Raw genomic sequence first — 27,697 nt, forward strand, 5'->3', positions numbered from 1 at the left:
TAACTGTTTTCTATCCACATTCACTGGATTTTGAGAAATAGAGCATTTTTATTTTTTGCAAATTCGATAAATAAAAACTATAAACAAAATGTCCAACAAAATAATTTCCACTTAGAATGTAAACAAATTGGCAAAATGACAGTAGCAATTTGTGAAAAATGCGATAATTCGTAAAATACGTTCTTGCCATCAATTTTTTTTTTTGGGGGGGGTTGTTTAAGTAGAATTTTTATTTCATCCTCGGTTGGTTCAGCAACATGCTCTGCCATTTTGTTTTTCTCTACTCAGGGTATATGAGCTGATATCCTAGTAATAGAGTAGCCAATCAGAGCGCGCGATTGCTCATATCCAGTGAACGTGGATCAAATAAACCCCCTTATACTACAAACTTTGTGATCCACTTTGTGACACCTATTTTGCAAAAACAAGGGGGGATGATTTGATTCATCTTTGTACTTTTCTGTAGCTTTGACTCATTAAAGATGCGTAGTTTTTTCCCACTTAAGCTACTTTTTAAAGTGAAGCTCCTTTTTTGTTTTTACCTGAAAATATACTTGCCATTCTAGAGATTTTGTGTTTCAATTTGTGACTCTATCTTGATAAGGAACAGTTGACCTGACATATTTATAAAACAGCAATCATCACAAAAGCAACATATACAGAGAGGACTCATTCCACTACTTTTGGTTCAGTTTTGCCGCTTTTCCACTACAAATGCGGCTGAGTCGGGCTGAGCCGTGCCGTGCTGAGTCGAGCTGAGCGGGGCTGTTGGCGTTGCATTTCGACTACAACCGTGCTGAACCGTGCTGGCTGGAAGTGGGTGGACACATTGGGTGGAGTTAGCGAAAGTGGGTGGACGTCACGTGATGTCGTTAGGTGGCGCAAACAGTGAAATCAGTGATCTTTTAAGCGGTAGTCTCACGACCCGAATAGTAAACAAACATGGAGGACATGGAGTCGTTAGTGTTGCTGGTCTTGGTGCTGTGGCTTGCTGTCACCGACAACGCGGACAGATACTGGCAAGAGCGTATAGATGAGGCGAGGCGCATAAGGCTTCAGAAATTCTCGTAATTCGTAATTCTCCTTCTTCCGGGTTTGCGGTGTTTACAGATCCCAGCGCGCTCGCGGGGCGTGTGTGGGCATGTGAGGACACTCCTCCTCACCAATCAGTGCACAGGGGAGTGTCTGCTCACGCCCCCAGCCTCACTCGGCTCGGTTTGGCTCGCTTCAGCCCCACTCCAAAACGGTGCGAGTTTTAGGGGCTAAGCAGGGCTGAAGCGAGCTGAGTCGTGCTGGTTTTTGGTAGTCGAAATGCGAGCCGTGTCGGGCTGAAGTGAGCTGAAGCAAGCTGAAGTGAGCTGAAAAAGGGTAGTGGAAAAGGGCCATTTGTTTCTGGAAATATTTAGCTAGCTAGTAGATATTACTGTTAATTGCCATGTAGTCATCCATATAACATTGAATTTAAATGGTTATTTGGTTGTTTGCTGCATGTCCCACTCTGATGGACAATAAAACACATAAACTGCACAGGGTCACTGACACTTTATTCTCTACCTAATCACACCTGTCTTCATAGTTGTGCTGCTCTTTACGTCTCTCTTTTTTTTTTTTTCTGCACCGTTGCAATTGATTTTGGAGCGCAGGTGGCCAAGTGGTTAGAGCGCTTGACCGCTAAGCGAACGGTCCCTGGTTCGAGCCTCGGCTCGACAGGGATCTGGGGCTCGCTCCCTGTCCACCCAGCAGTGAATGGGGACCTGGTGGAAACACTGGGGAAGTTAAAGGCGGCAAGGAAAGGAACTGGCCACCCTACCTCACTATGCCGATGGCCCAGGACAAGTGCGCTCTCTAACAGGCACTCCCCCAATGTACGAATCGTATATGAGCAATTCCAGCGTTATGGACGTGACACTTGAACTCAAAATGGCAACAAATGACCCAGTGCATGTTTTATTGTCTCCCAGTATTTAAACAGGTGTTGCATATTTTAAGGCTGTACCATACTGGAGAAGTGATAGAACAAGAACAATTCCCATAGTACATCTAGGGCATGCCAGAAAACGCCAATAAAAGATGCGTTATGGGTGTGACAGAAAAAGTATCACTTTTCTTGGGTGACTGTACGTTTTTATCAAACTCTGTGAAATTGTAAACCTAATGTCGAAATGGAGATATCCATTTGATAGAGGGGTCCAAGGTGAATATTAAAAAATCTTTGTTTAAAATATTTTGTATTTCATGCAGAGTTTCGGAAGGAAAAGTCAGCGTTATGGATGTGACGAAATTCCGTTACGGATGTAACGCGTCTGAAATAGACATGGCGTATGTTTAGAAAATCAGCAATTTAACCACCATAACCCTTTGAAAAACTCTCTAAATATCAGCTAAAACTATCAAAGTTCTTAAATAATATTTAGGATGGCTATTGTTTTGCTGTTTTGTGGATTTTAGCATACATTTCTGTGGCTTGTGGCAATAATATAGAATTGTACATGATCAAAGTTGATTTTAGCTTGGGGTTTACATTATAAGAAAGAAAGACTGACAGTGACATATTAGGTTGGTTACAAATTGGTTCAACTTATTCACATCTGTAAAATACAGGCCTAGGTGATATCTCTGGGAGTGGTTTTGATGTATTACATGTTGCTTTATTTTTGCATGGTGAGGTTGACATTTACATGGAATTGCCCATATGGGACTCCCCTTTGCTTTTTGCAATTGATTTTACGTTATGAGTCATGTTACGTTAGATTGTAGTATGTTGTGTTAGGTCGTGGTACATGAGGCTGAATTCTGTCAGGCAGTGTTCCAGCTTTTATTTTACCAGGGTGCCATGTCCTGTTCTCCAAAACGTGCACCATGTCCAGATTTATTTGCGCCCTACTCATAATTTTCCAGAACTTTTCAAACGCCTAGCATGTGCATTCCACCGCAGAAAGAAAGTGTGCCCTAATGAGTGTTACTGCCTTGCAATGAAAGTAACGCATGCTGACCAAATCATAGCACACTATTAGCACAGGGTTATACTCTGTTTGATCATTTTGTTTTATTACAATAACGAGTTAGTGCAGCAAGGTATGTTTGAAAAGCAGTGATACCTACAAACATAAAAGAATTAGTGAAAAAATCAAGGGCTCACAGAATGTAGCATCTCTGTTCGCCAGAACGTAAGTAGATCTACAGGTAGAAGTTGTGGGACTAAACAAATTTAATCAAAAAGCTAGGACTGATAGATCGAGACTCGAGGTGTAGATCTATAGGAAATGTAGTCACTAACTTAAAAATGACTTCAGTTCTCCTTTAAAACTTGCTTTATTTCTTAATTAACGTGTTATTCAATTACATTTTCGGTTTTAGTAACCTTATATCATGACTCGTATTGGCAACTAATTGTAATTAAATATTATATTTATCGGCCTATTCAGTTTTTAGCCATGTTGAATTTAGTTCGTTTGGTCCACGGCAGGCGTCGCTTATCTGTGCGATCTTCATGAGACTTGTGCAAGACTTCGAAACGTGACGTGTCAGCCAGGTGTCAGTGCTGCCATTTTGAAAACTGCTTTCCAAACGAAATATTGCACAAAAACGAGTTTAAATAACTGTTACTGCCTACTTTTTTCAAACTTTCCTGATTGCTATCAAAACGAACACAACTTCCGGCTTGATTACATCAGCATTCGAAAGCGGGCACGCGCGTCTTTTGACAACGTTGGCAGATGCTGGTCACTTTGATTTCCGCTGTATGTTTTACTTTCATCCTACAATGTCTTGCACAGGTCTCAGCAAATCTCGTTTATGGCCATCGCTTTGACATATGGACTGATATATTACAGAGCATATTTCAAACACTCAGAACTTGCTATAGCAGCGACAAAATAGCTATCAAAACTGCATTCCTATATTTAATAAAATGAGAAATAGAATTTTGATGATAAAAAAATTTGCCTTCGGTTCTCCTTTAAGATTAACATGTTATACTAGATTTAATATCCTGGACTAATATTATTGATTAATGCTATCAGTATTACTGTTATTAGTAGTATTACCGTAACTAATGTTAGACCTAGTCAAGGCTAATTGCAATTGGATTGCAACTATTTAATTTTTAAGTTTAAATAGGCCTAACTGTTTGGATGGCCATTAATATTATAATACAACAGTACATCTAATTATTGTACCTACATTCTGATGCCATAGTGGTGTAGTTTGTTAGCACTGTCGCCTCACAGCAAGAAGGTTCTGGGTTCGAGCCCAGTGGTTAACAGGGGCCTTTCTGTGTAGAGTTTGTATATTCTCCCTGTGTCTCTGTGGGTTTCCTGCAAGCAAGCCCTGCTATGATCATAGTGTGTCACTTACTTCTTTGGGTGGAGTCTTACCAAATGATTGAAATTCAAGATTGTCATCACCTCAATAGTTCTTCTACATATGGAACACACAGCAGTGCTTTTTATGTTTTTCCCCACTGCATGACAGGTCTGTACAAGCAAAGTGGACAATCCTAGGGACGTTCTCTCCAGGCATTTTAGCGTCATTAACGTTACTTTGTTCCTGAACATGACATATGAACAGGTGAATGTGCATTCTCTTGCATGAAATTAGCATATAAATTAATGTAGATATAAATATCTTATGCCAAATTATGGCATGTGACAAAAAATAAAGAAAATATCTGAGTCCTCATCTCCAATTTACAAGTCTGAATGCAGTTAATGCACAAGTCCGAGTCATCAGCGCTCAAGTCCAAGTCAAGTCACAAGTCCTTAACATTAGGGCACGAGTCGGACTCGAGTACTACAAGCCTGCAGACATCTATTAATAGACAACAGACGATCCTGACATTCAGATTTGTCATTTATTTTCTGGATCTCTTTATATCATTGTAATGAATCATGTCGCCAGTGGTTGAGTTTTCCAGCCTCCTCATTGTGCATGCTGTGTGTCTTCAGTATAGTTCTCACAGCGCCTGCAATGTGGAGGCCAGGAGACTCAAAGTCCTTCGAGTTAATAATAACTATATCAGACTACTGATGGAGCGCTGCACCAAGAAACTGCACCATCAACGCATCATCAGCCATTTTCATTCTACGGTTGTACTTTTATTTGTGAAATGAAAAAGCTTTGCTCGAGCATTAATGAATATTTGCAGCTGTGAGTCAGTAAAATCTAAGCGTTTGAATGACGCACCTTCCTTTTATGCATTGATGCCATGCAGTACGCTTTCTTTCGAAGTGGAGATGTGCCAGAGCTCCACAAATGAAGCAGATCATTATTATTGTCACCGGTTAAAAAGAGCCTCCATTTCGAACACTGAAGCGTGTTCTGCAACACTATTCTTCTTTAATGAAACTCAAATTCAGTACAATTGAGAGAGAGGAAGCTGGTTAGAAGAAGCTGTTTTCATCACTTTCTTTTAATTCTCTTTTGTTTACATAAATCTAAAGCCTGCACTCAGACTAATAGGACATTCATTAGATGAAGCTGCTGTGGAGACTGTTTCGTGCTGCATTTTTTTTTCTTTTCAACTTTCAACCACTGTTCGTCCAAGAATCGTGTTTTATATCCTTTTGTTCAAAAAGACACATCCACACACATGACTTATCCAGCTACTTCAGATTTGATCAGGGTTTGAGTTATGAATTCATCTTTGTGTGAGTCTTAAAAAAAATGAACAGTGTGTGGACATGGTGAGCAAATACATAAATAAATAGCCTAACAGGTGTGCTTTCTGTGAGCGAGAGGCTACGTGGTTCATTAGGCTATATTTGCATACACACAGTCTTTTATTATTACTTATTTTTGCATATTGTTTTTGCTATTGGGTGGCACGGTGGTGTAGTGGTTAGCACTGTCGCCTCACAGTAAGAAGGTTCTGGGTTTGAGCCCAGCGACTGACGGGGCCTTTCTGTGTGGAGTTTGCATGTTCTCCCCGTGTCTGCGTGGGTTTCCTCTAGACTGGTACCAAAATTTAAAAAAAAGTGCTTATTTAAAGGAGTTAAAGGCATTTTTGAGACAAAGTCGGCAAACAGTCTTATTTTGTCAATTTGGGTGTGCCGAATTCAAATCTGCAATATGCCGAGCTCTATCTGACCTCTGTTGAACTCTAGAGGTCATTGAACTTTGGGCCTGTAAACGTCTCAGCTGAACCCAGTTTCTTAGCTTTCTAAGGAATGAAATGTACTAAAATGATTAATGAAGTTAGCAAATGGCCTTGTTTGTTAAATGTTTGGGTGCTGAATTCATTTTTCATTTGTAAAAAGATATGTGACCTCTGATAACCTCAAGGTCATTAAACTTGGCCTATAGGCCTATGCATTTAATGGCATTTTTAAACTGACTTTACTCCCCCAAAAAGAATATGAACAGACAAAAAACAAATAGAAAGGAACAAATACAACATTAAATGCCAGTCCATGTACATGTGACTTACTTTTCACAATGAGAATGCCTAGGCGATCACCTTACATAACATTGCATTACATTTAGCGGTTATTGTTTATACAAAGCTACTGAAAAAAGGACAGATTCAGCAGCATACAAAATGTGGGGGCATACAGGGTATACAGGTTAATCAGGGTTAGTATATATGAGAGTTTTTTTCTTTGTTGTTTGTTTTGTTTTAAACGGGGTAAAGCCTTTACAAAAAACAAACAAAGAAAAAAAAAAACTCTCATATATACTAACCCTGATTAACCTGTATACCCTGTATGCCCCCACATTTTGTATGCTGCTGAATCTGTCCTTTTTTCAGTAGCTTTGTATAAACAATAACCGCTAAATGTAATGCAATGTTATGTAAGGTGATCGCCTAGGCATTCTCATTGTGAAAAGTAAGTCACATGTACATGGACTGGCATTTAATGTTGTATTTGTTCCTTTCTATTTGTTTTTTGTCTGTTCATATTCTTTTTGGGGGAGTAAAGTCAGTTTAAAAATGCCGTTAAATGCATAGGCCTATAGGCCAAGTTTAATGACCTTGAGGTTATCAGAGGTCATATGTCGTTTTACAAATGAAAAATGAATTCAGCACCCAAACATTTAACAAACAAGGCCATTTGCTAACTTCATTAATCATTTTAGTACATTTCATTCCTTAGAAAGCTGAGAAACTGGGTTCAGCTGAGACGTTTACAGGCCCAAAGTTCAATGACCTCTAGAGGTCAACAGAGGTCAGATAGAGCTCGGCATATTGCAGATTTGAATTCGGCACACCCAAATTGACAAAAGAAGACTGTTTGCCGACTTTGTCTCAAAAATGCCTTTGGGTGTCACAATTCTGGATTTTGGTACCAGTCTATTCTGGGTGTTCTGATTTCCCCCACAGTCCAAAGACATGCAGGTTATGTTAATTAGTGGCTCTAAATTCACCGTAGGTGTGAGTGTAAATGGTTGTTTGTCTCTATGTGTCAGCCCTGCGATGACCTGGCGACTTGTCCAGGGTGTACCCCGCCTCTCGCCCATAGTCAGCTGGGATAGGCTCCAGCTTGCCGCCGACCCTGTACATGATAAGTGGTTACGGATAATGGATGGGTGGATGTTTTCACTATTCCTGTAGCCTGCACTTTAAACAGAGTGGGAATGCATTCTACTAGTACAAAGTAAAAGCCATTCTCTTATCACACAGACAAAATAGACCAAAGTGGTCTGTTATCAGCAGGCTGTGGTCGTGATCTTTTCCCTGAAAACTGAACTAACAAATGAAACCAAGGTGAAGTGGTTCTTCTTCTGAAAAGATTAATGTGTCTGTTAACATTCGTGAGCTTTTATCTCAAAAGGATGGTTTGCGCTCATCATGATGTGGTGGTGGTGCATTCACAAGAGACTGCACCGAGCTGTAATGCATTCTTTTTGAAAACATGTTTATTCTTATTATTTAAGGCTATTTGTCTATCTTTACATAAATATTACTCAGTATGTTGAAGGAAAATGAGTTTTATTTGATTTAAAATGTAATGATACTGCATTTTTAGAGACCCCCACAGATACATGCTTTCATGAGAGCCAGTCCTCACTCTATGGGAGCTCAGTACATAATTGGAATCCAGGATTTGATTTTTTCCTCAGAGATGAAAAATATGTGGCCAGGATTTTTACACCCTGTTTCTTCCATACTGCACAAAGTGACATGAAGAACAAACTCCTCACACTGTCTCCTCTGTCCATCTGCTGTTTCAGTCAGGGCTGTGTCCTTACTGTGGTCAACTCTCAGTAGTGGCCCTTGAACTTGGGCGAAGCTGTGATCTAAAGGTTAAAGAGGCAGCTTCGGGACCAAAAGGTCACTGGTTCGATTCCCTGGACCAGTAGGAATGGCTGAAGTGCCCTTGAGCAAGGAACCTAACCCTCAACTGCTCCCCAGGCTGATCTGGGTATGCTGTACAGTATATGGCTCTAGATAAGAGTGTCTTCTCAATGCCTGTAATGTAATGAGCTTGTAATATAGTCTACATGGAGCGCTGTATCAAGAACAAAGGAAAGAAAGACACATGATGAAAAAGAAAGAATTGAATTTTTAAGACTTTCATTACATTATTATAAACATACAAGACCACTACAAGAGCAATTTGTCACAATATACAAAATGAAAAAAGCTTTAAAAAAAAGACAGAAGATAAAAAGAAAGTCAGGTGATGAAAGAGAAAGCATAACAAAAAGCAAGTCACATGATGAAAAAGAAAGATAAACAAAAGTGAGTCACATGATGAAAGAGAAAGATAGAAAGGAAGATGTGATAAAAGAGAGAGAATTGAATTTTCAAAATTCCTTGATTACAGTCTTAAAAAAAACATAAGAGCATTACAAGATCAATTTGTCACAATACAGAAAATGGAAAAAAGCTGAAAAAAGATTAAAAGAAAGTAATGTGATGGAAGAAAGAAAGAAAGTCACATGATGGAAGAGAAAGAAAGGAAGAAAGAAAGTCACATGAAAGAAAGAAAGAAAGAAAGAAAGAAAGAAAGAAAGTCACATGATGGAAGAGAAAGAAAGAAAGTCACATGATGAAAGAAAGAAAGAAAGAAAGAAAGAAAGAAAGAAAGACACATAATGGAAGAGAAAGAAAGAAAGAAAGAAAGAAAGAAAGAAAGAAGTCACATAATGGAAGAGAAAGTCACATGAAAGAAAGAAAGAAAGTCACATAATGGAAGAGAAAGTCACAAGAAAGAAAGAAAGAAAGTCACATGATGAAAGAAAGAAAGGTAGTCACGAAAGAAAGAAAGTCACATAATGGAAGCGAAAGAAAGAAAGTCACATGAAAGAAAGAAAGAAAGTCACATAATGGAAGAGAAAGTCACATGAAAGAAAGAAAGAAAGTCACATGATGAAAGAAAGAAAGAAAGGTAGTCACAAGAAAGAAAGAAAGTCACATAATGGAAGAGAAAGAAAGAAGGTCACATGAAAGAAAGAAAGAAAAAAGTCACATAATGGAAGAGAAAGTCGAAAGAGAAAGAAAGAAAGAAAGAAAGAAAGAAAGAAAGTCACATAATGGAAGAGAAAGTCAAAAGAAAGAAAGAAAGAAAGAAAGAAAGAAAGAAAGAAAGTCACATGATGAAAGAAAGAAAGGTAGTCACAAGAAAGAAAGAAAGTCACATAATGGAAGCGAAAGAAAGAAAGTCACATGAAAGAAAGAAAGAAAGAAAGAAAGAAAGAAAGAAAGAAAGTCACATGATGAAAGAAAGAAAGGTAGTCACAAGAAAGAAAGAAAGTCACATAATGGAAGAGAAAGAAAGAAAGAAAGAAAGAAAGAAAGAAAGAAAGTCACATGATGGAAGAGAAAGAAAGAAAGTCACATGATGGAAGAAAGAAAGAAAGTCGCATGATGGAAGAGAAAGAAAAGAAAGTGTGTGTGTGTGTGTGTGTGTGTGTTATGGGCCAGTAAAGATGACAAGAAGTCTGCCTGAGCTGCTGTTGCATGACAGGCTCCCAGGGTCTCTGTCCACACGTTAGAGTGGAGGTGGGGGACTTGTTGTGTCTGTAGTGTGTGTGTGTTCTTTAAATAAGAGAAGTGGCATTTCCACACACGGTGAGCGTGAGCTATGCTCTGCACCACTGAGACTTGACTTGATGTCTGTGGGTGTTTTATGTAATCGTGTTTTACTGCAGTGATGTACATAGCCCCAGTGTGTGTTACAGGCAGCACAGCCACTCGTGGAGGTGCCAGTCCTCACTGTGACTGAAGGCTGACTCCAGGTCACTGTTGATTTTTCTCTCTTTCTTTTTCCCTGAGAAAATATCAGGAACCCGACCTACACAGGTTACAGAGCGAGAGAGAGAGAGATGGTTTTGATGAGGCTCTCAGAAAAGTAAGGATGAAGCACTTTTGTTGGTTCTGCTTTTTTTTTTCTCCAAGGCTCACAAGCATCTTAAGGATGGATGGAAAACCACTTCCGATCGGTGAAGTGGTGCCGAAAGTTTCTGAAGATCTATAAGCGAACTCCATTTTCAAAATCAATAGAGTGAATGGCTTCTGTGTCTGTGAGTGTGTGAGAGATAAAAGCATGAGACGTTGCATTGAGCTGCAGTCAGAATTGCGGTCTTGAAAAGCAGACGCTCGGTCTGGACCTGAAAAAAATACAATCTCACAGATGTGTTAAGAAGCACAGAAGCCTTGAACCACATGCTGTGAAAAGACTCCTGAAGTGTTGTTATTTCAAATGAATGTCTTTTTATTTCTCCTTAAAGCTTCTGACTGCAAAGTTGAATTCTGGGTAAAATGTTCTGTTTCGCTGCTGCACACACCATGTATCCTGTGTGTAAATGTTTTGCTGAGATAAAAAGCATCCCGTGTTTTAAGATTCTGGAGATTGCCGAAGCAAGTGATCAACAATATGACGTGACCACCATGGGGGTAGCCTGGGAAATCCCATGCTGCTTTGCACAATCGTTCCGATCTGAAAAGACAGCATGGAAACTATGGTCTAAAGGCTCGCCTGAGTTAGGGAGCCAATCAGAGAGTGGGGAGGGGTGGAAAGACGGTGACGCGTACTACTCGACAAACGGAAGCTTGTAGTTTATTTGGGACTGTTTACGGATCACATTTAACATGGCGGCGAGCGATACGAACCAAACTTTCGATCAAGCTTTAGACACTGTTCTGAATTAGTCTGGTTAACACCAGACCATATCACAAGTGAAATAATTTCGGTGCCATTGTTTTCCTATTTTTGTTTTGCCTTCTTTCTCTTTCCTTCTCTTCTTTGCCTCTTCGTCTTCTTCGTCGCTCTAACTACGTCACCGGGTACAACTGCCATGATTGGCCATGGGCTACGTATACGCCAAATGATAGACATTCGCAACGTCCAATAAACGGCCGTTGACAATCGTAAACCACACCTCCCCTACGAGAAATTCAATAGGCGGATTCCAGACCATATTTCACTTGTGATATGGTCTGGTGTTAACCAGACTACCGTGGGGGCGTGTCTGACCTACATTTAATCAAAACAAGTCTGCGTGGGTAAACACGACGGACTCCACTCTCCCTCCAGCAGAAAAGAAAAGGAAAGTCTGCCTAGTGAGTGCAACTGTAAGATAGAGCAAGGTTAGATGACGTGTCGTTTTTCTGGACAGATAACTAAATCATTCTAGCTCGCGCTTAGCTATCTTAGCCTTAGCGTGCATGGGCTCGACTCCACAGTAGTGAGTATGGAGTTCTACACCTAATGTTTTGATCTTACAGAGAAAGAAACAATAACACAAAAGCAGTAACAGAGAAAATATATATTTGTGTTTTGTTTCACGAATCTGTTCATGAATGTCAACCACAAATTACATCCCTGTGACTCAAAACTCTCTGAGGTTGATGCAGAGTCACGATGATTTCCGCAAGTCACCATCTTGGTGTGATCCAGTTCCATAGTTATGCTGATTAGTTAAAGCTCCTTGTGTTTGGCTGTTTCCATAGCGTCATACTGTTTACCTCAAGAGGGAGGATATTCGGTCCCAAAATGGTGGAAAGCGACCCTCAGCACGTCAAAATAATCACATCTCATCCACATGATATTGTTCTTGTGAGACATAGGAAAATGCCATGCACAAAAATAAATAAATATAAATTAATTAATTTTTAAAAAATTCAATTTCAGATGACTTTGCAGTCAGGACCTTTGAACAACTTTTGATTTTGGCTTAATATCTCATTATCTCTAGACGCTTTATCCTGTTCTACAGGGTCGCAGGCAAGCTGGAGCCTATCCCAGCTGACTACGGGTGAAAGGCAGGGTACACCCTGGACAAGTCGCCAGGTCATCACAGGGCTGACACATAGACACAGACAACCATTCACACTCACACCTACGGTCAATTTAGAGTCACCAGTTAACCTAACCTGCATGTCTTTGGACTCTGGGGGAAACCGGAGCACCCAGAGGAAACCCACGCGGACACGGGGAGAACATGCAAACCCCACACAGAAAGGCCCTCGTCGGCCACGGGGCTCGAACCCGGCTCTTCTTGCTGTGAGGCGACAGTGCTAACCACTACACCACCGTGCTGCCCTGGCTTAATACGTCATTATAATAATTAATATCTTGTTATTTTGACTTAATGACTCATGATTTTGACTTATCCCATTAGTTCAGCTTGATATATTTTCACTTTGTAGTCTTTGAATTAATATCATTATTTTTGTCTTAATATTTTATTTTGACGCAATAACTTTTTATTTTGATGTATCTCACTATTTTAACTTGTTTTTTTTACTTAATATCTCATTTTGACTTAATACCTTATTTTGAGTTATCCAATTATTTCAACTTGATATTTCACAAGTTCCACTTTATATCTTGTTATTTTGACTTTATTTTTGACTTAATATTATTATTTTGTCTTAATAACATTATTTTGAGTTAATTTTTTTTTTGTAAAACAGTAACCTGTTTTTAATTTAATATCTCACTTCAACTTAATACCTTATTTTTTATTTATAATCCAGCCACTCGGGGTGTATAAGCGTACTCTTGGTGCCGGTCCCAAGCCCCCAAGCAAAACAGAATACATGTGCATCAGTGAGAATGGGGATGAGAGTGTAGTGAAGATGCAAGGAGTAGACGTAAAGAAAGTTGGTGAATTCAAGCACCTGGGGTCAACTGTGCAGGAAAATGGGGGCTGCGATAGTGAGGTGAGAAAGAGAGCGCAGGCAGGGTGGAGCAGTTGGAGAAGGATTTCGGGAGTCATTTGTGATAGGAAAGTCCCAGTAAAAGTGAAAGGTAAGATGCATAAGACAGTAGTGAGACCAGCTGTGATGTCTGGATTGGAGACCGTACCCTTAACGAAGAGACAGGAGGCAAAGTTGGAGGTGGCAGAGTTGAGGATGTTAAGGTTTGCGATGGGAGTGACAAGGTTGGACAGGATAAGGAACGAGCACATCAGAGGGACAGCACATGTGGAGAGCTTGGGAATTAAGCTAAGACAGATGAGACTGAGATGGTCTGGGCACATCCTGAGAAGAGATGCAGAGCATGTTGGAAGGAGAATGTTGAGGATGGAGCTGCCAGGCAAATGAAAATGAGGAAGGCCAAAGAGGAGATACATGGATGTGGTGAAAGAGGACATAAAAGTGGTTGAGAAGGATGCAGAAAACAGGGAGCAATGGAGACGAAAGATCTGCTGTGGCGACCCCTAATCGGGAGCAGCCAAAAGAAGAAGAAGACCTTATTTTTTATTTATCTTATTTCAGCTTAATAACTTATTTTAATTATTACTTATTATACATACAAGTTATTTTTTCGATGGAATTAAAATGCGTTCTATTCCCTTCTAGCGGGTTCCGTCCATTTAGTTTGATAGCATGCAATATTGTTAGCATATCGCTTATCCTACATGTATTACGTCACTCTACCCAGTGGAGAATGAGCAATGAATATGATAGATAGATAGATAGATAGATAGATAGATAGATAGATAGATAGATAGATAGATAGATAGATAGATAGATAGATAGATAGATAGATAGATAGATAGATAGAACTTTGTCATTGAAACAATGGAACACAGTTTAGCAGCTCTTGGTACTGGCAGTGCAAAATGCAAAATAGACACATAAGAACAAATAACACAAAAAGAAACACAATAAATAGACATAAAAGCAATAAATAGGCATTTTCCTTGGGGGAGGGTGTTCATTGCCCCTCACTGGTGGAGTTGGGGCAGGGAAGGTGGGGTTGTGCAACTAACAGCTTGACGGTAGAAACTGTTTTTTAGTCGATTTGATGCAGCTCTGATGAGTCTGTATCTCCTTCCAGAGGGCAGTAGGGAGAACAGATGATGTCCAGGGTGGATATGGTCCTTTAAAATACATCTGGCCTTCTTTTGTAGTCGGTCAGTGTAAATGTCTTTGAGGGGAGGTAGTGGTGTATCAATTATGCTCTCTGCCACCCTCACCACCCATTGCAGGTCCTTCTTGTCCTCCGCGATGCAGCTGGAAAATCACACCATACAACAGTAGGTCAGAAGACTCTCTATCGATAAAAGTTGATCAGCAGGTGGCGAGGGAGGCGAGCTTGCTTTAACTTCCTCAGGAAGTAAAGCCTCTGTTGGGCTTTCCCCACCTGGTGAGAGATGTTTGTGGTCCAGGTGAGATCAGCCGAGATGTGGACGCCGAGGAACTTGAAGGTCTCCACCCTCTCCACCTCCTCACCATGTATGCAGAGGGCAGAGTGTTCAGTGCATCTCGATCTATCATTTCCTTAGTTTTTGAAATGTTTAATGGTTATTGTCTGAACACCATTTTGTCAAGTGCTGAACCTCCTCCCTGTCGGCTGTCTCGTTGTTGTTGTTAGTATACTCAAATATATGGTTTACAATATTGCATGGTTGCCAAGACAACATGACGTCACGTCGGAGACGTAAAACTTCCGCGCTAGGACTGACTTTGACAATTTGTAAACAGACATGGCCACTAAGTTTGCTTCGTTAAATACGGAAGATTTTGAGAGAATTTTGAAAGAGAAAGACGTGTTGAACATCAAAAAGGAATGTGTATGGACAATAATAATCATATTGGCTGACTTTTTTTCATGGTATATGAAATGTATTCCATTCAGCTAACATGATATTGAACTCATCTTTGACTTGTTCAGTATCATCCTTGCTAAATGGAATATATCTGATATACCACTCAACAGGCGGCACGGTGGTGTAGTGGTTAGCGCTGTCGCCTCACAGCAAGAAGGTCCTGGGTTCGAGCCCCGTGGCCGGTGAGGGCCTTTCTGTGTGGAGTTTGCATGTTCTCCCCGTGTCCATGTGGGTTTCCTCCGGGTGCTCCGGTTTCCCCCACAGTCCAAAGACATGCAGGTTAGGTTAACTGGTGACTCTAAATTGACCGTAGGTGTGAATGCGAGTGTGAATGGTTGTCTGTGTCTATGTGTCAGCCCTGTGATGACCTGGCGACTTGTCCAGGGTGTACCCTGCCTTTCGCCTGTAGTCAGCTGGGATAGGCTCCAGCTTGCCTGCGACCCTGTAGAAGGATAAAGCGGCTAGAGATAATGAGATGAGATGAGATGAGATACCACTCAACACCAGCCAATATTATTTAAATATTCAACACCCTAAAGTCACATCAATTTTGAGAAACACTGCTTCTGGACTATGTTTCCAGACTGCAGTTCCCATCAGCCCCTGTACCTAGTCACATGCCCCTGACCACGCACACCCATACTTTGTTTAGTACAATTTGTAACACTATCTGAGTTCCGGTTTGTGTTTGCTTCCTTGTCAAGCTTCTGTTCTCCTTATGCCATGTTTTGTTTTGCTCATGCTCATGTTCCCAAAGTGATAGCTTGTTTGTTTTTCTTTTTTGTGCTTAATTAATAAAGCACAGAGTACAGATGTCTCCAGCATCCCTGTATGACGCCCACAATCTATCTGTAAGACTAATTTATTGAAAATTTACTCATTATTCCTATTCCATATTGTGGTTCCCAGATAGTAAATAAGCTTTAGTGGAATTCAGTTGACGTACTACACTCTCAGAAAACAAAGTATTTCATTGTACCTTTAGGGCTACATTGGCTTGTCACTGGTGCAGGACCCTCTAAAGTACTTATTTGTACCATTTATATACTGATTGGGAACATGTATGTAACTTTTTGGCCCTAAAAAGGTGAACATAGTTGCCTTGAGGTCCAATAATGAGCCCTAGGGGGTAGAATGTACCTTGGGGGACAGAAATGAACTCCTATTGTACCCCTATTTCTGACAGTGTACATTATGTACATCTAATGATGTGTAATCCACTTAAATTCATGTACATCAAACTCAAACAGTCATATGACTGTTATGGCCATTATGAAATTCTGTCAATTTACATTAGTCCTGTGTCTGAAATCACTCACTCGTTCACTACTCCTTACTCCCTATATAGGGAATTACTATATAGAGGACTATATATGTGATAAATCCATATTATACTGAGTGTATTTCCCACATTAATCAATGCAAAGTACTTTATGTCTGCTGCATCTTTCAGTTCTTTAAAATCAAGGCTGAAGACTTTCTTCTTTGCCGCTGCCTTTTATTAAATCAAATTTGAGACTTTTAATTTGATTTCTTTTAGCACGACCGCAATACATGATGGGATATATTGCTTTGGTTAGTGACCATCGGTTGTACACTACTTTTCGTAATGCATTGTGGGATACTTTGAGTGCACTATATAGGGTGTAATAATCCTCACTAAGGTTTCGAACAGCACTACAAAATGGCGTCCTCACTATATAGTGCCCTATATAGTGAGTAGGGAGCGATTTCGAACACAGCGTAGGAGTTAAAATTTTATGTCGAAATAACGAGATAATAATGTCGCCTAATGACGCAATATCTTGAAATAACGAGATATTAAGTTGAAATAATGACACAGCACTTTTTACACAATTTACACTTCAGCACTTCTGTAAATTAGTCCAGTTCGAGTCAGGCTTTTATAACATTTCTTTAATTGCTTTTATGGATTTTGCTTTGTTTATGTTTCAGTCCTGAGGCTAAGGGAAAAATAAAGGCTTTCAGTTCTCTAAACTCATTTGGCCTCATAAGCTATTTGCAAGATGGTTAATTAGAATAGGAGCTAGCATTAATGATACTGGTGCTGCGGCATGCTGGGTTTCTGCTCTGATTGACTAGCGTGAGGTAGAAGTGTCTCTCCTCTTTAGTGCGATTGATTTTTAGCGGACATTTCAGTGACTATGTTATGTTTCTCTTACACAGGGGTCAGGAACATATTTACACAGCTCAGAAAGGTTTACAAATGCTTGATTTTTCATCTTTTCCAAGTTTGAATAATGCTGGAAAACGCTTGACAGAGGTTTTCTATTTGTTTTTGTTATTACCAGAGACTGGTTACATTTTGTTGGTCGATTTATTGACGCCGTAGAGATTTATATCCCCTAAGCATACGGTATTAGATCAGTATTATTTCTCAGCTGACTTGTTTTTAGAGGTTTGGATTAAACTAATTTAATCAAAGACCTGAGTAATAAATATAATTGTTATCTTCATGGTGTGTTGTGATTTCTAGCACTCTAATGAAATTAAAACTCACAGGTTCTCTGGGGTTCCCTGCTCACACTTTGACAATAACACTGAGTAGAAAAATATACAGTGAGGAAAATAAGTCTTCAACACATCAACTATTTTTTTTCTATTTTCTTTTTCTATTCAGTATTTTCTACTAAATATATTTCCAGTGCAGCTGAACATGACATGTTGAGCAGACAATGGTGTTAATGCAATAAAACTACAGTGGTGCTTGAAAGTTTGTGAACCGTTTAGAATTTTCTATATTTCTGCTTAAATATGACCTAAAACATCATCAGATTTTCACACAAGTCCTAAAAGTAGATAAAGAGAACCCAGTTAAACAAATGAGACAAAAATATTATACTTGGTCATTTATTTATTGAGGAAAATGATCCAACATTACATATCTGTGAGTGGCAAAAGTATGTGAACCTCTAGGATTAGCAGTTAATTTGAAGGTGAAATTAGAGTCAGGGGTTTTCAATCAATGTGATGATAATCAGGTGTGAGTGGGCACCCTGTTTTATTTAAAGAACAGGGATCTATCAAAGTCTGATCTTCACAACATGTGTGTGGAAGTGTATCATGGCACGAGCAAAGGAGATTTCTGAGGACCTCAGAAAAAGCATTGTTGATGCTCATCAGGCTGGAAAAGGTTACAAAACCATCTCTAAAGAGTTTGGACTCCACCAATTCACAGTCAGACAGATTGTGTACAAATGGAGGAAATTCAAGACCATTGTTCCCCTCCCCAGGAGTGGTCGACCAACAAAGATCACTCCAAGAGCAAGGCGTGTAATAGTCGGCAAGGTCACAAAGGACCCCAGGATAACTTCTAAGCAACTGAAGGCCTCTCTCACATTGGATAATGTTAATGTTCATGAGTCCACCATCAGGAGAACACTGAACAACAATGGTGTGCATGGCAGGGTTGCAAGGAGAAAGCCACTGCTCTCCAAAAAGAACGTTGCTGCTTGTAGGCAGTTTGTTAAAGATCACATGGACAAGCCAGAAGGCTATTGGAAAAATGTTTTGTGGACAGATGGAACTTTTGGTTTAAATGAGAAGTGTTATGTTTGGAGAAAGGAAAACACTGCATTCCAGCATAAGAACCTTATCCCATCTGTGAAACATGGTGGTGGTAGTATCATGGTTTGGGCCTGTTTTGCTGCATCTGGGCCAGGACAGCTTGCCATCATTGATGGAACAATGAATTCTGAATTATCCCAGCGAATTCTAAAGGAAAATGTCAGGACATCTGTCCATGAACTGAATCTCAAGAGAAGGTGGGTCGTGCAGCAAGATAATGACTCTAAGCACACAAGCTGTTCTACCAAAGAATGCTTAAAGAAGAATAAAGTTAATGTTTTTGAAATGGCCAAGTCAAAGTCCTGACCTTAATCCAATCGAAATGTTGTGGAAGGACCTGCAGCGAGCAGTTCATGTGAGGAAACCCACCAACATCCCAGAGTTGAAGCTGTTCTGTATTGAGGAATGCGTGAAAATTCCTCCAAGCCAGTGTGCAGGACTGATCAACAGTTACCGGAAACGTTTAGTTGCAGTTATTGCTGCACGAGGGGATCACACCAGATACTGAAAGCAAAGGTTCACATACTTTTGCCACTCACAGATATGTAATATTGGATCATTTTCCTCAATAAATAAATGATCAAGTATAATATTTTTGTCTCGTTTGTTTAACTGGGTTCTCTTTATCTACTTTTAGGACTTGTGTGAAAATCTGACGATGTTTTAGGTCATGTTTATGTAGAAATATAGAAAATTCTAAAGGGTTCACAAACTTTCAAGCACCACTGTACACAGAAAAAAACAAATCATAACATTCCAATCCAGACAAAAAAATTTATGTGCAGTAAAGTGGAATGACACAGAAAAAAAAGTATTGAACACACGAACTGAACTTGATAGACAAGTGTTTGTTTGCAGTAGCAGTTTCAAGGTGCTTCCTGTATGAAGAAAATTATCTCACAGTGTTTTTCAGTGAAATGGTCACTCATGATCTTCAGTTCATTCTACAAAGTTTCTATTGAGTTTAAATGTTCTGATTGACTGGACCTTTCCAACACCTTTATCTTCTTCCTATGGAACCAATTAAGAGTCTTCTTTGCAGTATGTTTTGGATTGTTGTCCTGCAGGAAAGTCCACCCACGTCTCATGCTCATCATCTTTGCAATAGGTTCTTCTCAAGAACAATAGGTTCTTTTCCAGAACAAGACTCCATTCAGTTTACCTTTGATAATTTGGATTCTGCTGGTACCATGAGAGGAGAAACAGCCTCATGCTGAAAGCGATGCTTTCACTTCTGAACTTTACTGTAGGTGTGATATTTTAGGGTCATATGCAGATCCAAATATGGCACTTTTAAAAGTTTGATATATTGTTTTGTCTTGTCTGAGCACACTACATTCTCCCAGTAATCTAAGAAGAAGCCAAGAAGACTTTATTGGTCACATGTACACTCAACCACAGAGTGAAATTCCTCCCCTGCATTTAACTCATCTGAAGCAGTGAACGCACACATACGAGCAATGAGCAGCTATACTACAGCACCCGGGGAGCAGTCGTGGGTTAGGTGCCTTGCTCAAGGGCACTTCAGCCCAACCTTCAGGCCCATGTTAACCTAACCTGCATGTCTTTGGACTATGGGGGAAACCAGAGCACCCAGGGGAAACCTACGCAAACATGGGGAGAACATGCAAACTTCACACAGAAAGACCCCCATCAGCCACTGGGTTTGAACCCAGGACCTTCTTGCTGTGAGGCGACAGTGCTAACCACTACACCACTGTACCGCCTAAGACTTCTCAAATTTTCTGGAATAAACTTCAAACATGCTTCAACATGCCTTTTTTTCAGTGTTGAAGTCTTCTGGGAAAATCTATGCCATGGCCTAAATGTTAGCAAAGCAGCTTGAGGCCCAAAGAGTCACTTGTTTGATTCTCTGGACTGACAGGAAAAAATCCATCACTGAAGTGCACTTGAACAAGGCACTTAACCCTGAACTGCTCCCCAGGTGCTGGATATGTGTGCGTGTGTGTCCTTGTTGTACGTCACTCTGGATAAGAGCGTCTGTCTGCTAAACGCCAATGTAATGTAGTCTAGATTGGAGATCATGGCTTTGGAGTGCCTTGCTTATTGTTTTCTCAGTAACATCTGTACCTACTGCTTCCAGCTCTTTCTAGAGGTCCTTAGCTCTTGAGCTACTCTTCTGACGAACACTGTGACTGCCCAGTCAGAAATCTTACGAGGAGTTCCTGTGCATAGCTGGTTGATGGTTGAGTGATGTTCCTTCCACTTGTACGTAATAGTCATGATGATGCTTATTGGAACATTTAGGAGTTGAGAAATTTGTCAGTAACCAGTGCCATTGCTGTTCTGCTCAACAATTATGTAGTGAAGGTCTTGGAAGAGCATTTTGCCTCTATGCACCATGAGATGTTTCTTGTATGGCAGCTTGGTGCCAAATTATTTATTTACTCGCATTTGGAGTTGGGTTTCCCTTTTCCAAAGAGTGGAAGTACTAACCTACCAACATGTCATTCCACTTAATTGCAAATTTTTTTTTAATTAATGCCCATTTTTCCTGCTTCCAACACATCAACTTCAAGAAATGACTGTTCTCTTGCTGCCTAATATATCCCACCCCTTCACAGGCGCTACTGTAATGAGATAATCAACCTGTCATTGGTCATAATGTTATGGCCTGTTGGTGTAAATCTCAACTAGGCTTATTCTTTGCATTATATTATATTGTACTACAATTCATTTCTTCACTCTGGCTCAATCTCATTTGATACCATGATGAAAATATGTGTATGTACACACTAGGTATTCAGATAACATCAAACCATTTGTTCAACATGGAACTTTTTGCAACTAACATTTAGTGGTATCTGAAATCAAAATCTAGAATGGATTGGAAGCGTCTAATACAGTCCAGTTTGCTAATAGCTTTTTATCTCTATTAAGTGTACTGTATATGTGCTCTTATGTACTATACATTTCAGGTCTCACACAGAATGAGGATTTAGAAAGTAGTCTTTATTTAGACAACATTCATGCAGTTTGAGCTCTTAGCGTTGATAATGTTAGCATGGTGGTGTTTATCGTGTGCAGTCAGATATAAGCTCAACCTGGCATCCACAGATATCTTCCTGTCGCCTCTCTCGAGCTCAGTCTGAACTTAAACCTCTATGACTGATCAATCTTTAGAGGTGGGCTTCAATTTAACACCTCCCGTCTCAACCCCCGATGCACTGGTCTCTCCTTATTCAAACTCAGTTTGGAGAATAAATGTTTTGATCAGCGTAGTGTATATAAAGCAGAATTAAATCCCATATGCTGGAGAGTGTAGAAGAAACATTTCAGCAAATCAGCTTTTCATTGAAAAATATCCATCAAAGCAAACCAGACCTTTCTGCACAGATTATTGTTATGAAATGCTCTTAGTGTAAATCCTATCAACATTTACTCTTATATTGTATAAGGCAAAGCAAACAGCTGAAGAAGATGGATAAAAGAGGCAGGAAAATGTCACTGCATATTGGTGAAATATGGAAGAAAAAGCTGGGAAATGCCAATGAAAGGCAAAGTGATTCGTCTTTAAAACAAATCATGGGCCATCAAATAATTAAAGAGTTACTCAGCGAGGTCACTGTGATTCATCATGATTAATCAGACCTTCAGGTGAAATGGAATCTGAATTAAAGACTTCCACAGTCAAAGCATCTGAGTGCTAAAAGGGTTATAAAGGTGTATTGACAAACAACAAATCTTTTTTTTTTTAAGTGGAATGATATTTTAAGACTAGGATTAGGATTTTTTCCAGTTATAAGATTTGTTTAAAGACTCTCCTCCTCAGCGAACATCGCTGCAGTGACCCAGACATGTAGATTCCTCCTCTACAACATCCAAAGGATCCACCCTTTTCTTACCACCTACTCTACTCAGCTCCTAGTTCAAGCACTGATCTTCTCCTGCTTGGACTACTGCAACTCTCTCCTTGCTGGCCTTCCAGCTTCTGCCATCAGACCCCTGCAGTTCATCCAGAACGCCACAGCTCACCTGGTCTACAACCTCCCTCGTTCTTCCCATGTCACCCCTCTGCTTGCCAACCTGCACTGGCTACCTATCGCAACTCATATCAAATTTAAGACATTGGTGTTCGCTTACCAGGATCTCAAGGGGTTAGCACCAGTATACCTCCAGAGTCTGATCCGCCACTACCCTTCAGTCAGATCCCTATGCTCTGCTACTATTGGTCACCTGGCCCCTCCATCTCTTCGCTCCTACTCAGCCTGCTCAAGACTGTTGTCTGTCCTGGTTCCCTGTTGGTGGAATGACCTTCCCTTTGAGGTCAGAACTGCCGACTCCCTGACCACCTTCAAGTGCAGACTGAAGACTCCCCTCTTCAGGCTGCACCACTCCCCTGCTTCCCTGCCCACTGTGTAACTGCGTTTCGGTCTGGACCAACCCAGACTGTGTACAGTCTACTGGTGTTAGCCGTTTTGAGTTCTCTACTTAGTTGTGTTTTATATGGTTGGTTTGTTTCCTTGGCTGTTAAGTATTGGTACGTAAACAGAATATTACACTAGGTATTGCTGTCACTTGTTCAGTTGGCACTAGAACTTTCTTGTCTAGAAGTTCAGCAATCCGTGTACCTGGCTTTTGCACTCGTTGTACATCACTCTGGATAAGAGCATCTGCTAAATGCCATGTAATGTAATGTAATGTAACGTGATGTGATGTGATGTGATGCAGGTCTCAGCAAAATTTCCAGCCCAGGTGCCACTACACAAAAAGACCTGAAACTAACCTAAAATGTTTGGCCATGTCGGACATGTTTCTTATTTTTGTGTGGGTCATCATGGTACACATGCACTTCTGATTTATTGTATATCCAGTATGTATATTTTTCATCCCATGGTCCAGCCATTATCCAACCCAGAATACCCCTTTGACTCTCTCAGTCTCGACAATATTTTGCTCCATATTTCGACCATTTACTTGGTATTCTGATCGTATATGAAAAGAAACAGTAGAAATAAATGAATAAATAAATAAATAAATAGTTGATTGATTGTTTGATGAATGTTGCACATTTATTGATTTATTTATTTATTGATCTGCCATGGCCTATGCTTGATTAGTTGTCATTTTGATTATTTGCTTTAAATAAAGATGTTGGCAGTCATGGCATATTTTTAAATTAGCCCATCAAACCTCCACCTACTGCTGTGCTTTTTTTAAATCAAGTCAGTAGGTGGATGTTTTATGCGCCCATTTTTATGGGCTACTTCTTTATGTTCTGAAACTAGTCCAGTCTTATATAAAAAGGAAAAAAAAGCAACCCTGTTTGTGATTAAGTTTGACCATTAGACCTAAAATAAAGGCAGTGGAAAAGAGTTGACCTATTTTCAGCAAATGAGCTATGAAAATATGCCTTGCTGTCTTCAAATCATCACAAACAAAAACAAAATGCATTTAGCGGAAAATTAGTGCATGATGTTATTTGATGAGCAAATAACCTACAAGCGTAGCCAAAAAACAGAAGGTGCACCAGATTATTGCTGTAGTTAGCAGATGTATTACATGGAGATGAAATACATGCTGAGGACAGAAAGGGTGTCAAAGTAACATTCAGCCAGTATTTAAACATATGCACTACGTATGGACAGTCTAATCTTGGTTTTATTTCCTGATCTGTTGTGTAATGTGCTAAAAGTTTCACTGAAGCCCTCTTAGTGACTATTGATTTGTATTTTTAATTAATTCTATTGGTATTGGTTCCTGTAGAGGAACATGAACTCTCTACAAAACAAAAACAGTGGAGCACAAATGACAGAAATCAAATGTCTGATTTAATAGATTAAATGTGCCAGGAACCTTTAACCTGTTAACAACTTTAATTAAGCACATAGACCGAATGCATTAATCTAATGGAATTGGTATCGAATGGTCTCGAAGAAAGATTCACTGACTTTTAGCTCCTCGCTCAGGACAATCTGGTAAACTTGAAGGAAAACCGGCAATGCATAACCTACATATGATTAGAGTGATGCAGCAGTGCTTTAGTCATTTAGTCTGTCCAGATCTCCCACCTCTTCATCTGTACTCGATTTGTACTCAACACCATCATGTTTGTCATCCCTAATTAGCCGAGCCATGTCTCTTCTGTGGGTGGCACGGTGGTGTAGTGGTTAGTGCTGTCGCCTCCAGCAAGAAGGTTTTGGGTTCGGGCCCAGTGGTTGGCAAGGGCCTTTCTGTGTGGAGTTTGCATGTTCTCCCCGTGTCTGCCCAGGTTTCCTCCGGGTGCTCCGATTTCCCCCAAAGACATGCAGGTTAGGCTAATTGGTGGCTCTAAATTGACCGTAGGTGTGAATGTTTGTTTCTATGTGTCAGGCCTGCAATAGCTGCATTGCATTCTGGAACTTTCTCCACTATGCTATCCATGTTGGATTTCAAATAGAATGTCACTGGAAAATGGAGAAAAGTGAGAAAAGAAGCTCTAGTGTTTGATTGTTTTTAATAACCAACAGTGAAACCTTGCCATCATCCCTTGTGTTTGAGCTTATTGAAGTTTTTTTCACTGATAAAACTTAATTGAAACTGTGCTAGCAATGTTCCCGTGTTATGTCGGTATGACACAATCATCTCAAAGGGATCAGCGAAAATACAGCACCAGCCAACAAAGTATCAGAATCAACGAGACCGTCAATGACGGCATAGCTCATTCTGGCCATGTTTAGTCCAGAAGGAACGATCTAAAGTGCGCAATAAATGTTACAAGCTATATACACTATATACAAGCTATATATAGAAGCTCTATCCACCCTAGGAATACCAACCTATTTGCCAGAAAGAATCCAAAACGGTGAGGAATCGACCATGAAGAAGCGATTTTTGTTGAACTGCTCATTAAGGCTTAATTAGTCCATAACTTCATTAATAATTGTAATGAAGCAAATCTGGGTAGAAGTTGTATGCACCCTAGGTTCCCCTACGTTCATACCAGAAAGAATCAAAATCAGCGAAGAATTGAGGGAGAAGAAGCGATTTGTGTGGAAACTGCTCGTTAGGGCTTAATTACTCCATATCTTCATTATTAATTGCAATTGTGCAAATTTGGGTAGAAGCCATATGTACCCTGGCAGACCTACCTTTCTGCCAAAAAGATTAAAAATCAGTGAAGAATTAAGAGAGAAGAGGTGATTTTCTTGAAACATGGACGACGCCGGACGGACAACACATGATGGGATAAACTCATCATCTGTCGGCTGGATGAGCTAATAAACACAGCACATATATTCCCATATGAAGACATTTAAAGTGTTTTCAGTCAGGGTTTTGCTTTACCTTACACAGAACTACATAAATAGAAGATGGGAGGCACGCCTAGCATCTATGAATCAGAGCCTGCTTCTTATTGTTTACACAGATAATTCACATTCACCAGAGCAGAGAAAGAAAGAAAGTGAAGAGGAGAAGACAGGAGAGATGACAAGAGGACAATTAAAAGTTATCTGTAGTCTGAGCAATCCACAATCCACACCTCATATCTCCTTCATGGTGTAAAGCTGATCTGAGTATGTCCTTCTCTCATCCTTATTCTGGCGATTGAGTAGATAACACTAATGTCAGACAGGGAGCTGTCATCACTTTGTAGCGTATAAGCAGGTGTGCTGTTGTAGTCCAGCAGGACTGAAGTCAAAGCCAGAGAAAGAAAGAGGTAGTAAAATGAGATGCCATATTACAGGTCAATCAAGGAGGTAGACTGCGGCCTTTTTGCCAAAGTAATTTAATGACATCGCCAGCCAATTTGGAGCTTGTCCTCTGTGGGTGAGCCAGTCATACATGGTGAGATATCTGCTGGAACTCTGCACAGCACTAGAGAAACAGACTTTCTGTTATCAGCTCCACTGTGCTGGTTGATATATACAATTTTTATATATAATTTTTTTTGAATGGGTCCTGATTGGTTGTGTTTTCAGTGGCATTTTGATATTTCATGACCTGTGACAGTCACCTGATGGAAATATATACAACCCCGATTCCAAAAAAGTTGGGACAAAGTACAAATTGTAAATAAAAATGGAATGCAATAATTTACAAATCTCAAAAAATGATATTGTATTCACAATAGAATATAGACAACATATCAAATGTCGAAAGTGAGACATTTTGAAATTTCATGCCAAATATTGGCTCATTTGAAATTTCATGACAGCAACACATCTCAAAAAAGTTGGGACAGGGGCAATAAGAGGCTGGAAAAGTTAAAGGTACAAAAAAGGAACAGCTGGAGGACCAAATTGCAACTCATTAGGTCAATTGGCAATAGGTCATTAACATGACTGGGTATAAAAAGAGCATCTTGGAGTGGCAGCGGCTCTCAGAAGTAAAGCTGGGAAGAGGATCACCAATCCCCCTAATTCTGCGCCGACAAATAGTGGAGCAATATCAGAAAGGAGTTCGACAGTGTAAAATTGCAAAGAGTTGGAACATATCATCATCTACAGTGCATAATATCATCAAAAGATTCAGAGAATCTGGAAGAATCTCTGTGCGTAAGGGTCAAGGCCAGAAAACCATACTGGGTGCCCGTGATCTTCGGGCCCTTAGACGGCACTGCATCACATACAGGTATGCTTCTGTATTGGAAATCACAAAATAGGCTCAGGAATATTTCCAGAGAACATTATCTGTGAACACAATTCACCGTGCCATCCGCCGTTGCCAGCTAAAACTCTATACAGTAGTTCAAAGAAGAAGCCGTATCTAAACATGATCCAGAAGCGCAGACGTCTTCTCTGGGCCAAGGCTCATTTAAAATGGACTGTGACAAAGTGGAAAACTGTTCTGTGGTCAGATGAATCAAAATTTGAAGTTCTTTGTGGAAATCAGGGACGCCGTGTCATTCGGACTAAAGAGGAGAAGGACGACCCAAGCTGTTATCAGTGCTCAGTTCAGAAGCCTGCATCTCTGATGGTATGGGGTTACATTAGTGGTGTGGCATGGGCAACTTGCACATCTGGAAAGACACCATCAATGCTGAAAGGTATATCTAGGTTCTAGAGCAACATATGCTCCCATCCAGATGACGTCTCTTTCAGGGAAGACCTTGCATTTTCCAACATGACAATGCCAAACCACATACTGCATCAATTACAGC

The 27,697-nt window shown here is 40.1% G+C and overlaps 1 protein-coding gene across 5 annotated transcripts in view; it reads left to right on the forward strand.

The window, feature by feature from the left end:
• The window catches only part of htr2cl1 (5-hydroxytryptamine (serotonin) receptor 2C, G protein-coupled-like 1), a 363,746-nt gene that overhangs the window by 93,604 nt on the left and 242,445 nt on the right, over positions 1-27,697 (forward strand). The window lies entirely within an intron of this gene.

This window comes from Neoarius graeffei, chromosome 1 (assembly GCF_027579695.1).
Source record: "Neoarius graeffei isolate fNeoGra1 chromosome 1, fNeoGra1.pri, whole genome shotgun sequence".
In the NCBI taxonomy this organism is placed as follows: Eukaryota; Metazoa; Chordata; class Actinopteri; order Siluriformes; family Ariidae; genus Neoarius; species Neoarius graeffei.